The sequence below is a fragment of the Cucurbita maxima genome, unplaced genomic scaffold, assembly GCF_002738345.1.
Source record: "Cucurbita maxima cultivar Rimu unplaced genomic scaffold, Cmax_1.0 Cma_Scf00119, whole genome shotgun sequence".
Taxonomy (NCBI): Eukaryota; Viridiplantae; Streptophyta; class Magnoliopsida; order Cucurbitales; family Cucurbitaceae; genus Cucurbita; species Cucurbita maxima.
In genome coordinates, this window is record NW_019272135.1 from 198968 (window position 1) to 208967 (window position 10000).

At 40.4% G+C, this 10000-nt stretch overlaps 1 long non-coding RNA gene across 3 annotated transcripts; it reads right to left on the bottom strand.

Annotated features, from left to right (window-relative positions):
- Positions 1-5264: 5264 nt before the first annotated feature.
- LOC111473403 lies at positions 5265-6666 on the bottom strand. 3 transcript variants are annotated; one of them, XR_002715670.1, is made up of 4 exons: positions 6633-6666; positions 6253-6519; positions 5661-5861; positions 5265-5560 (listed from the first exon to the last, which is right to left on the bottom strand). It is a non-coding gene; the product is annotated as an uncharacterized LOC111473403 (long non-coding RNA). The 3 variants fall into 3 exon arrangements; XR_002715669.1 differs by having other exon boundaries at positions 6253-6551; positions 6633-6661; XR_002715668.1 differs by lacking the exon at positions 6633-6666 and having other exon boundaries at positions 6253-6581.
- Positions 6667-10000: the final 3334 nt, after the last annotated feature.

Here is a 10000-nt window from a genome sequence, read left to right on the forward strand (position 1 = left end):
ACTTTGGGCGTGCGACATGAGACTTGTTGAGCATGGAATGTGGCCTTTTAACTTGGGCTGACTTGAGGATGGTTGATGGTTGGTACGACGACAAAGCATGCAAGGTGGGGTGGAGTTGGGTGCCTTCGGGCGTCCAACATGAACCTCGTTGAGCGTGTGACGTTGTGGTGACGCCATTGGGCCATCCTTGGGCCAGCCCCATGTTTTGAAGATGGTGTGTTGGCAGAACATGCCCGGGGCATAAGGTAGTTTACGTCACTTCAGAATTTGAGGATGTCCAGCACATGCATTGTTGCAAAACCCCAAGAAATTAGAACGTCGTTCAAAATTATATCTATTCGTAGGATACCTCAAAGAGACGAAAGGTGGTTTGTTTTATGACCTTCAAGAAAATAGAGTGTTTGTATCAACAATTGCTACATTCTTAGAGGAAGACCACGTAAGAAATCATCAACCTCGCAGCAAACTAGTATTAAGTGAGATTTCTAAAGAAGCTACTGATAAAACAACAAGAGTTGTTGATCAAGCTGGTCCTTCAACAAGAGTTGTTGATGAAGCTGACACTTCTAGTCAATCACATCCTTCTCAAGAGTTGAGAATGCCTTGACGTAGTGGGAGGGTTATAACTCAACCAGATCGTTACTTGGGTTTGGCAGAAACTCAAGTCATCATACCTGATGATGGCATTGAGGATCCATTGACCTATAAACAGTCAATGAATGATAAAGATAGAGATCAGTGGATTAAAGCCATGAATCTTAAAATGGAGTCAATGTACTTCAATTCAGTTTTGGAACTTAGATCAACCAGATGGGGTAAAACCTATTGGTTGGAAATGGATCTATAAGAGGAAACGAGACCAAACCGGTAAGGTACAGACCTCTAAAGCTCAACTAGTAGCAAAGGGTTATACCCAAAGAGAGGGGGTGGACTATGAAGAAACCTTCTCTCCTGTTGCTATGCTTAAATCGATTAGAATACTCTTGTCTATTGCCACATTTTATGATTATGAAATTTGACAAATAGATGTTAAGACAGCCTTTCTAAACGGAAATCTTGAAGAGAGTATCTATATGGCTCAACTAGAGGGGTTCATTGAATAGGATGACGAGCAACGGGTTTGCAAGCTTAAAAGATCCATTTATGGGTTGAAGCAAGCATCTCGATCCTGGAATATAAAGTTTGATACTGCGATCAAATCTTATGGTTTTAAACAGAATGTTGACGAACCTTGTGTTTTTAGTCAACTCTACAGTAGCTTTCCTGGTGTTGTACATTGACAATATCTTACTCATTGGAAATGATGTGGGATTTCTATCTGACATTAAGCATTGGCTAGCGACACAATTCCAAATGAAAGATTTGGGAGAGGCTCGGTTTGTTCTTGGAATCCAAATTGTTCAGAATCTTAAGAACAAATCACTAGCATTGTCTCAGGCATCGTACATCGACAAAATATTGATTCGATATAAGATGTAGGACTTCAAGAATGAATTATTATCTTTCAGGCATGAAGTTCATTTGTTGAAGGAACAAAGTCCTAAGAAACCTCAAGAAGTTGAGGATATGAGACACATTCCCTATGCATTAGCAGTCAGTAGTCTGATGTATGCCATGCTGTGTACCCGACCCAACGTATGCTATGCTATGGGAATTGTCAGCAGATATCAATCCAATCCGGGACGTGCTCATTGAAATGTCGTTAAGAATATCCTCAAGTATCTTAGGAGAACGAGGGACTATATGCTAATGTACGGTGCTAAGGATCTGATCTTTAGCACCGTACACTAACTCAAATTTTCAAACCGATGTAAATTCGAGGAAATCGACATCAGGTTCTGTCTTCACTCTGAACGGAGGAGCAATAATATGGAGAAGCATACAACAAGGTTGCATTGCTGATTCCACCATGGAGGCTGAGTATGTTGCTGCTTGTGAAGCAGCGAAAGAATTTGTATGGCTTAGGAAGTTCTTAACTGATTTGGAAGTCGTTATAGATATGCTTCTTGTCGTCACTCTTTATTGTGATAACAGTGGAGCAGTTGCAAATTCAAAAGAACCAAGAAGCCATAAGCGAGGAAAATATATTGAGCACAAATATCATCTCATAAGGGAGATTGTGCAACGAGGAGATGTGATCGTCACACAAATAGCTTCAGAGAACAACATTGCTGATCCATTTACAAAACCCCTCACGGCTAAAGTGTTTGAAGGGCACCTAGTGAGTCTAGGACTACGAGTTATGTAATCTAAGGAAAGTGGGAGAAAAGGCATGAGTATGTGATGACCTAGTTTATTGTATTTATGTCTTTCTCTCTACTCAATGTTATAAAACCCCACTAGAGTTTTAGTCCAAGTGAAAGTTTGTTGGGTTTTATGTCCTAAAACTCATGGTTTGTAAACAAAAACATATTCTATTTTCAATAAAGTTATTATTGTTGTTTATTCAGTAAAGATTGTTATTGAATAAAGTGAACTTTATGATCATTAATCTAAATCCAATAAACTAAGAACACTCTGGCTATAGTATGATTACGTGAACTATATGTAGAGACATAAGAGTTGATCAAGTTCAAGTATATAGTCAAAATGATCTATAGTATAAGGATAAGGCTGAGTACCTTATTCTTAGGACACTATGGATGCGGCTCACTTTTGTATATGATATAAACAATGTGATCACTTAAATTGTACATGTGGAGACATGTGAGTGGGGGCGTCCTATGCAATGAGTATTGCATAAGATCGGACCATGAGAAAAGGTCACTCTCACTTTATAATGTCGTTTACTGTTGAGACTGATTTTATTTTCATTCGATGACCTAGGTAACTCGATCTTAATCCTGAGCTAACCATGAACTCCTGTTTATTCGAAATTATCCTTAGATTTGCATGGGTGAGAGTGGCTCAAGTTCGCCGACTCAATAGGCCTCCCATTTCAGGGGTAAGACTGGGTAAATGACTGGGGACGTGGGGTGCAAGATGGAATTCACTCCTACTCACTTTTAGGGATAGAAGAGAGGTAGTTCCCTTAAGTACTGACTCCAGGTCTTGAACAAGGGGCCCCACCCTCTCATTGGCCTGAGAGGGATCCAGTTTACTGGTTGGACCACAAACCAGTTGTTCATTAGAGGATCAGTGAGACATAAGAAACAAGAAGTAACTTCAGGGGTAAAACGGTAAATTAGCCCAGCTCTAGTTACGAACAACATGTGAAGGATCGACTTACTAATCATGGTTATATCAAATGGACAGAAATATATCTATAGTGAGGGGAGTGCAACTACTAGGCTATAGTGGAATGTCTTAGTAGTTAACGAATGTTGGTTAACAAGGTTAATGAGTTTAACCGGTTAATCTTGGATCATTGGAGCCCATGATCTATAGGTCCATTAGGTCCCTCTGCTAGCTCATATCGGACTAAACCATAGAACAGTGTGACGAGTGAGTTCGAAGTGTTCGAATTCAAATTAGGGAGAATGCGCTACATATATATGATATATTTAACCGCATTTTTGTTTTATTTACGAATTAAACAAAAAGAGAGAATCAGAGATATTTAAATAAGATTTAAATATCTTAATCAAATATGTGTCGGAATTAATTGGAATTGACATTTGAATTAATATTAAATATTAATAAAATAGTTTAATTAATCATTTAATATTACTTTAATTTGTAATTAATAATTCAAATTGATTGTTGAATCAAAATGAAGAAAGTCAAAATGTTGACTTCATTTAATTGAAAAATCCATGTTAGTGGAATTTTGAGGTGTCAAAATTTGGTTTAACCAAACTTGCATGCTTGCCAAATAAACCCCACAAATTTGAGTGGAATTTTAAGTGTCAAAATTTGGTTAACTCAAGCATGCATGCTTGCCACATAATCCCAAACATTTGAGTGGAATTTTGAGGGTCAAAATTTGGTGATCTCAAATTTGCATGAACATGCAAACATGACTCTATAAATAGAGTGATCATAATACATGAAACTTCTTCTTGTTGGTGAAAAACCTTGAGAAAAACCTCTCACAAACACTCTCTTCATATATAAAAAATCCCTCCCAAGTTTAGTCACTCTCCAGATTCCACAATCCCGTTCTAAGACCGAAGGATAGTGGAGAAGACACTAGTGGTGGTTCGAAATCGGTTCGTGAGGAAAAAGAAATTTGAACTACAAAAGGTTAGTATTCAAACTCATTAAGTTTTAATACTTATGAACATTCTAGTTATTTCTATAATTGATATTCTAAAAGTGCCTAACGCGCGCATGGCCCGTCACCCGCGAATGGCCCGTCACACGCATACGGCCCGAGACCCGCAAGCGATCCGATAACTCGCACCTCGACCCGAGACCCCTGCACACGCGTCGCTCTCTAATTGAACGTGAATGTATGCCATGTATGCTGCTTAGTTTGATGTGATATGTTATGCATGTGACGATATGTGGTTCGTGAATGATTATGGCATGATTGTATGGAATATGTGAATGTAAACAGCATGAATTGTCTGGAATCATAACCCCGATAGGAATATGTATGAAATGTGAATTGAAAATGAGAATGACATGAAGTATGGAACGTGACAGGGGGTTATGATCATTAATGATAAACGTAGAAGTAGGAGGGACCTCATGCATTATGTGTGTTCATGCATCTAGGGGGATACCCTTATCCCATAACGATCGTTGTCCTGCCATTGGATGTACGCATCCTTACCCTTGTGATGGGATAGGGGTATCCCCAGAATGCATGAACACAACCATCAAATTTTTACGTTGGGTTAGATTCTTGTGTTTATTTGTTAAAATTTAATTCATAAAGAAAACTATTTATTTATTTTCAAATATTTAATTAAGTTTTACAACTTAGTTTCAATATATATTTCTTAAAATAACGGTTAAAAATAATTAGGAGGGTTTAAGAATAAACAATAAAAAAATAATTACAAATTAAATATATATATTGAATTAAATTTTAAAACGGTTGAGTTCCCAATTTGTAGAGAGATCGGGAGAAAGAAACAAATATGAGATGAGTGTAAACAGTTTTTTTTTTTTTTTCTTTTCTAAAAATTATTAAATGATTTCTTTAAAAAAATAAAAAATTAAATGATTAAGAAATGCCTAATCAATATGACAATGCATAGTTGAATGGAAGAACCAAGAAGGAATAAGGAATCAGGAAGCTTTGAACCTGATTGCATCAATTTACGCAACTAACGAAGCTTGTGATTCTATCAATTTGAACTTGCGAGTTGAGATAAAAATTATAAAATGGAAGAAGGAAGCTTTGATTAGTAAACATGTTGTGCAATTCAGTAGAATTGGAGTCGCTTATTACATTCAGATAGCAACAACTGTGGTGAATTACAAACCCATTAAAGCATGGACTCAGCACATTGCTTCGTACAAGTGCATTTATCACCCGAGCAAAATCCGTCATCCCACTTCTCAAAAGAAATGCAAAGTTCAGCACATGTTGCTGCAATGCACGGTCCTATAAATGCATCGCTGTGCTTATAGCATGTCCGCCCCTCTGTTTGCACCACCATCCATCCTGCAATAGTAACACAAACTTATTCATACAAACAAAAACCTTCTTTTTAATACTATCTGTCAATCTAAATCAACATGGAGAAGGAGGAAGGATCAAGTACCAGAAGTAAGGGCTAGGAAGATGAACACCACAATTTTGAGATTTCTCAAGCTTTGTCCCGCCATTCTTTTCTTCTCTTATTCCTTGCTACAATGGAATGTTTGTTTCTTCTCTTATTCCTTGCTACAATGGAATGTTTGGATATCAGTTCCCCATTTTATATCTGTGAAACGCCTCATCTTTGTAACGTCTTCTTGATTTCCTTGCGATTTCAAGGAAAGAATAATCACGTTTTGTAACGTCTATACTGGCCGTTCTTGATTTAAAAGGAAGTTGTTTTATTTTATTCTTGTCTAGTCATGCGGTTAACATTGGTCGATGGACGTAAATTATACTATTATTAAAAGTAACCTATTTCTTAAATACAAATTTAAAGCATGAGCATAACCAACTTAGTATTAATTATCTTTCATAATCTGTATAAAAGGTAGGAATTTAGGTGTACTATTGTTATACCTCTTTTCATATGCGAGAAATTTAAGATGATAAACGCAACGATTAGCATGTAGTATAACCCGGTTTATAAAATCTTGAACTGGAAAGCTTAAGTTTTATACTGTTTGATTATGGTTTTTGTGATGGTTAAAGATTACCGTTTAATTGGTGGTGTGAAATTCAGTTGTTGATTAGCATAGTCTAAGTCATGAGAATGTTGAACCGTGGGAGGTCTTAAGAGGTTCTTGATTCTTGGCTAAGGTAACTTACTCGCTTCTTGTTCCTTCGTGGCCCTAGACTACTCTTCATGGTAGACCATAAAGGTCACTAGCTCGGTGCATACTTAAATATGTCATCCTGCAAATCTTTTTGGTACCCATAACTTCTCTTCTAGGTGAGGGAAACTTGAGGCCAAACATGACATCCTGCAAAGGAAACATGGTGCAGGTCATCCCACCTAGAAGAGGAATTCTTGGGCCTTAGAAAGCACCGCTTGATGCGAGGTCATAGGTCACTTTGGGAATGGTTAGAGTATTACCTAGCATTCTTGTGTTTTTTAGTTTGGGGACCTTGGTCCCTCGTCCTTGAGTGGTACCTAGCATTCTTCTTACTTGGGTAGTTGTAAAGCTTGTGTGGTGTTGTTCTTGGTCCTCAATCTTGTAAGTTTCTAAGGTTCATAATTTCTTGGGGCATAAGTTGTAACTTTCATTTGTAATCATATGAACCCATCTTAGGGTAAGTTGTTCTAGAAGTTCATAGATTCTTAGGGAGTTCTTTCTACCCATATCCTAACCATATTCTTTTATCAATCTCTCATATCCATAGCACTTCGAGGCATAACCTAACCTTAATGTTTCGTGAATACATCTTACTTCTATCGTTACATTACATTTAGTGCATCCTTCTCGTATCATATATCAAACATATCATTGAACACATCACACCATAAATATTATCATACAATTCACATATTATAGCATAACATAAACATAATAGAAGCATATTGATTCACAGTTTTTTGTTGACAAGACCCTTGGAGGTTAACTCGCACTCCCCTCACCCGCCACCGCACACCCTGCACGCCCCCCGCGCGCGCTCCCTCAGTAGTCATCCCGCACACCCCCGCGCGCTCACTGACACAATCGCACTTTTAAAGGCAGCGGACTAGCGATTGTGCGGCACTCACTTTCCAACGACAAGTGAGCTAAGCCAATTTGTTCTTGCGTTGCCTACAGCCAAGCGACGTATGATCGAGCCTCTAGCCTCAGTATTGAAAGAAGGTTTTAGAAAACGAGGTTAGAGAGAGATTTTAGAAAGAGAGATTTTTGAAAGAGACGTTATATAAGCAAGCAAGAGAGAGATAGCAACGACTTAGCATATATAACCTTGGGTAGGGAGAAGTTAACAACTAGTCATATCCCCCTATAGTACATTCTGAGGCATTTCATGTCTGGCAAGCCTAGACATGATATTTTTGAGGCGTCATACGCCCTAGAACTACAAAAGTAAATACACTAGAATGAAAAGACGTGACAAGGGTTTGGCTTGCTATGGGCATGCAGCCATGGGCAACACGCCCTAGACGAGCATGACTGTGACATCCTCCCCCACTTAATTGGTTGACGTCCCTATCAACCGACTACTTTCAAACCTTGCGATGTGGGTGGCGGCAAAGTTCAGATCTTCGGCGCTTTCCCAGCTGGTTTCCTCTGTAGGGAGATTCTTCCATTTGACAAGGAATTCATGAATCGTCCGTAAGGTCTTCCTATCTTCCTAACCCTGTCGGCGGTCTTGTGATTTCATTTCGTTGGTCGTCGTCTGGGTTAGGGTGGTATGGCTTCAAGTTGCTCACATGAATTATTGGGTGGATTTTCATCTATGCGGGTAGTGCAACTCGGTAGGAGGTAGTCCCGATCTTTTTAAGGACTTCAACCGAGCCTTCATATTTTCGAACTAGTCTCTGGTCCTTTCAGCTGCGAAATCTGATCTGTTCTGGTTTTAGCTTGATGAGGACTTGATCTCCTGCTCGAAATTGAAGGGGGCGACGCTTCTTGTCTGCCCACTTTTTCATATGGTTGGAAGCCTTCTCTAAATATGCCCGGGCTATATCTGTTGTCTGCTTCCATTCTCTTGTGAAGTTGTGAGCTTGAGGGTTTTTCCCTGCAAAAGGATGATCAATAATATGGGGTAAGGCCGGTTGTCGTCCACTTACAATTTCAAAATGACTCTTTCCCACAGACGAGCTGATTTGACAATTGGAGCAAAATTGGGCTTGTTTTTACAACCATCACCCATTAATTGTGAAAGTACATGTGGGGTGGTCGGTTTGTTGTAATTTTTTTCTTGGGAGCTAAGCAACATGAAAAAATGATTCTCACAAAATTTCAGATTTTTTTGACAACTCTAGCTATTTTTTCTAATTTCCTATTACTTAATATTTAAAAACTCATTAAAAAAAATTGGTTGGTTGAAAAATTATGAAACTTGATTTATAGATCCATTAGAACGTCCCATTAATGAATCAATCGAGTTCATGGAAAAAAACAATCTAAAACATGAGATATTTGACCGTATGACGGCTCAGAAAAATCGTACCTAGGCCTGGCAGACAAAAAATGCCTCAAAATGTACTATATAGGGGGTTGACTAGTCTGCATGGGCTGGGCACGGGGGTACCCCCTATATCTTCCGCCACCCCCATGCCCCAAGCAATATGCGCCGCACATGGGCATATGCTTGGGTCATCGAGGTGGTCGTCGGAGGTCGAGGGCGGTTGACGGCGGTGGTGCGGTGGCGGAACGCGCACGGTGGGGCAGTGTCGGAACGTTCTCGCGCGCTCGCCAGCCCCGCCCTTCCCCTCGCGTGCGCCCCGCCCCGCCCCGCCAGCGTGCTAACGCGCACGCGCGCCCCACCGCCAGCGTGCTCCCGCGCGCGTGACCCCTCGCTAGCGTGCACCTCCGCCAGCGTGCTCCCGCGCGCCCTGTCTTGGCCCCGCCAGCGTTCTGCTGTGCGCGCGCCAGTGCCCGCGCCCCATCCATCACCCATTAATTGTGAAAGTACATGTGGAGTGATCGGTTTGTTGTAATTTTTTTCTAGGAGCTCAGAAACATGAAAACATGATTTCTACAAAATTTCAGATTTTTTTTTTGACAACTCTAGCTATTTTTTCTAATTTCTTATTATTTAATATTTAAAAATTCATTCAAAAAAATTAGTTGGTTGAAAAATTATGAAACTTGATTTATAGATCCATTAGAATGTCCAATTCATGAATCAATTGAGTTCATGGAAAAAAAACATTCAAAAACTTGATATATTTGGCCGTATGACGGCTTAGAAAAATCGTATCTAGGTTTGGCAGACCAAAAATGCCTCAAAATGTACTATATAGGGGGGTGACTAGTCTGCATGGGCTGGGCACGGGGGTGCCCCCTATATCTTCCGCCACCCCCACGCCCCAAGCACTATGTGCCGCATGTGGGCATATGCTTGGGGTGTGGGGGTGTTGGTTGGCGGACGAGGGCGGTTGATGGCAGTGGTGCGGTGGCGAAACTTGCACAGTGAGGTAGTGTCGGGTGCGCCTTTGGGCGTGCAACATGAGCCTTGTTGAGAATGGAATGTTGCGATGTTGCCTTCTAACTTGGGCTGGCTTGAGGATGGTTGATGGATGGTACGATGATGAAACATGCAAGGTGGGGTGGTGTCGGGTGCCTTTGGGCGTGCGGCATGAACCTCGTTGAGTGTGTGACGTTGTGGTGATGCTCGGCCAGCCTTGGGCCAGCCCTATGTTTTGAAGGCGTGTGGTGCCAGAACATGTTTGGCTGGTTGAAATCGGGTGCCTTTGGGCGTGCGACATGAGCCTCGTTGAGCACGGAATGTTGCATTGTTGCCTTGTAACTGGGAATC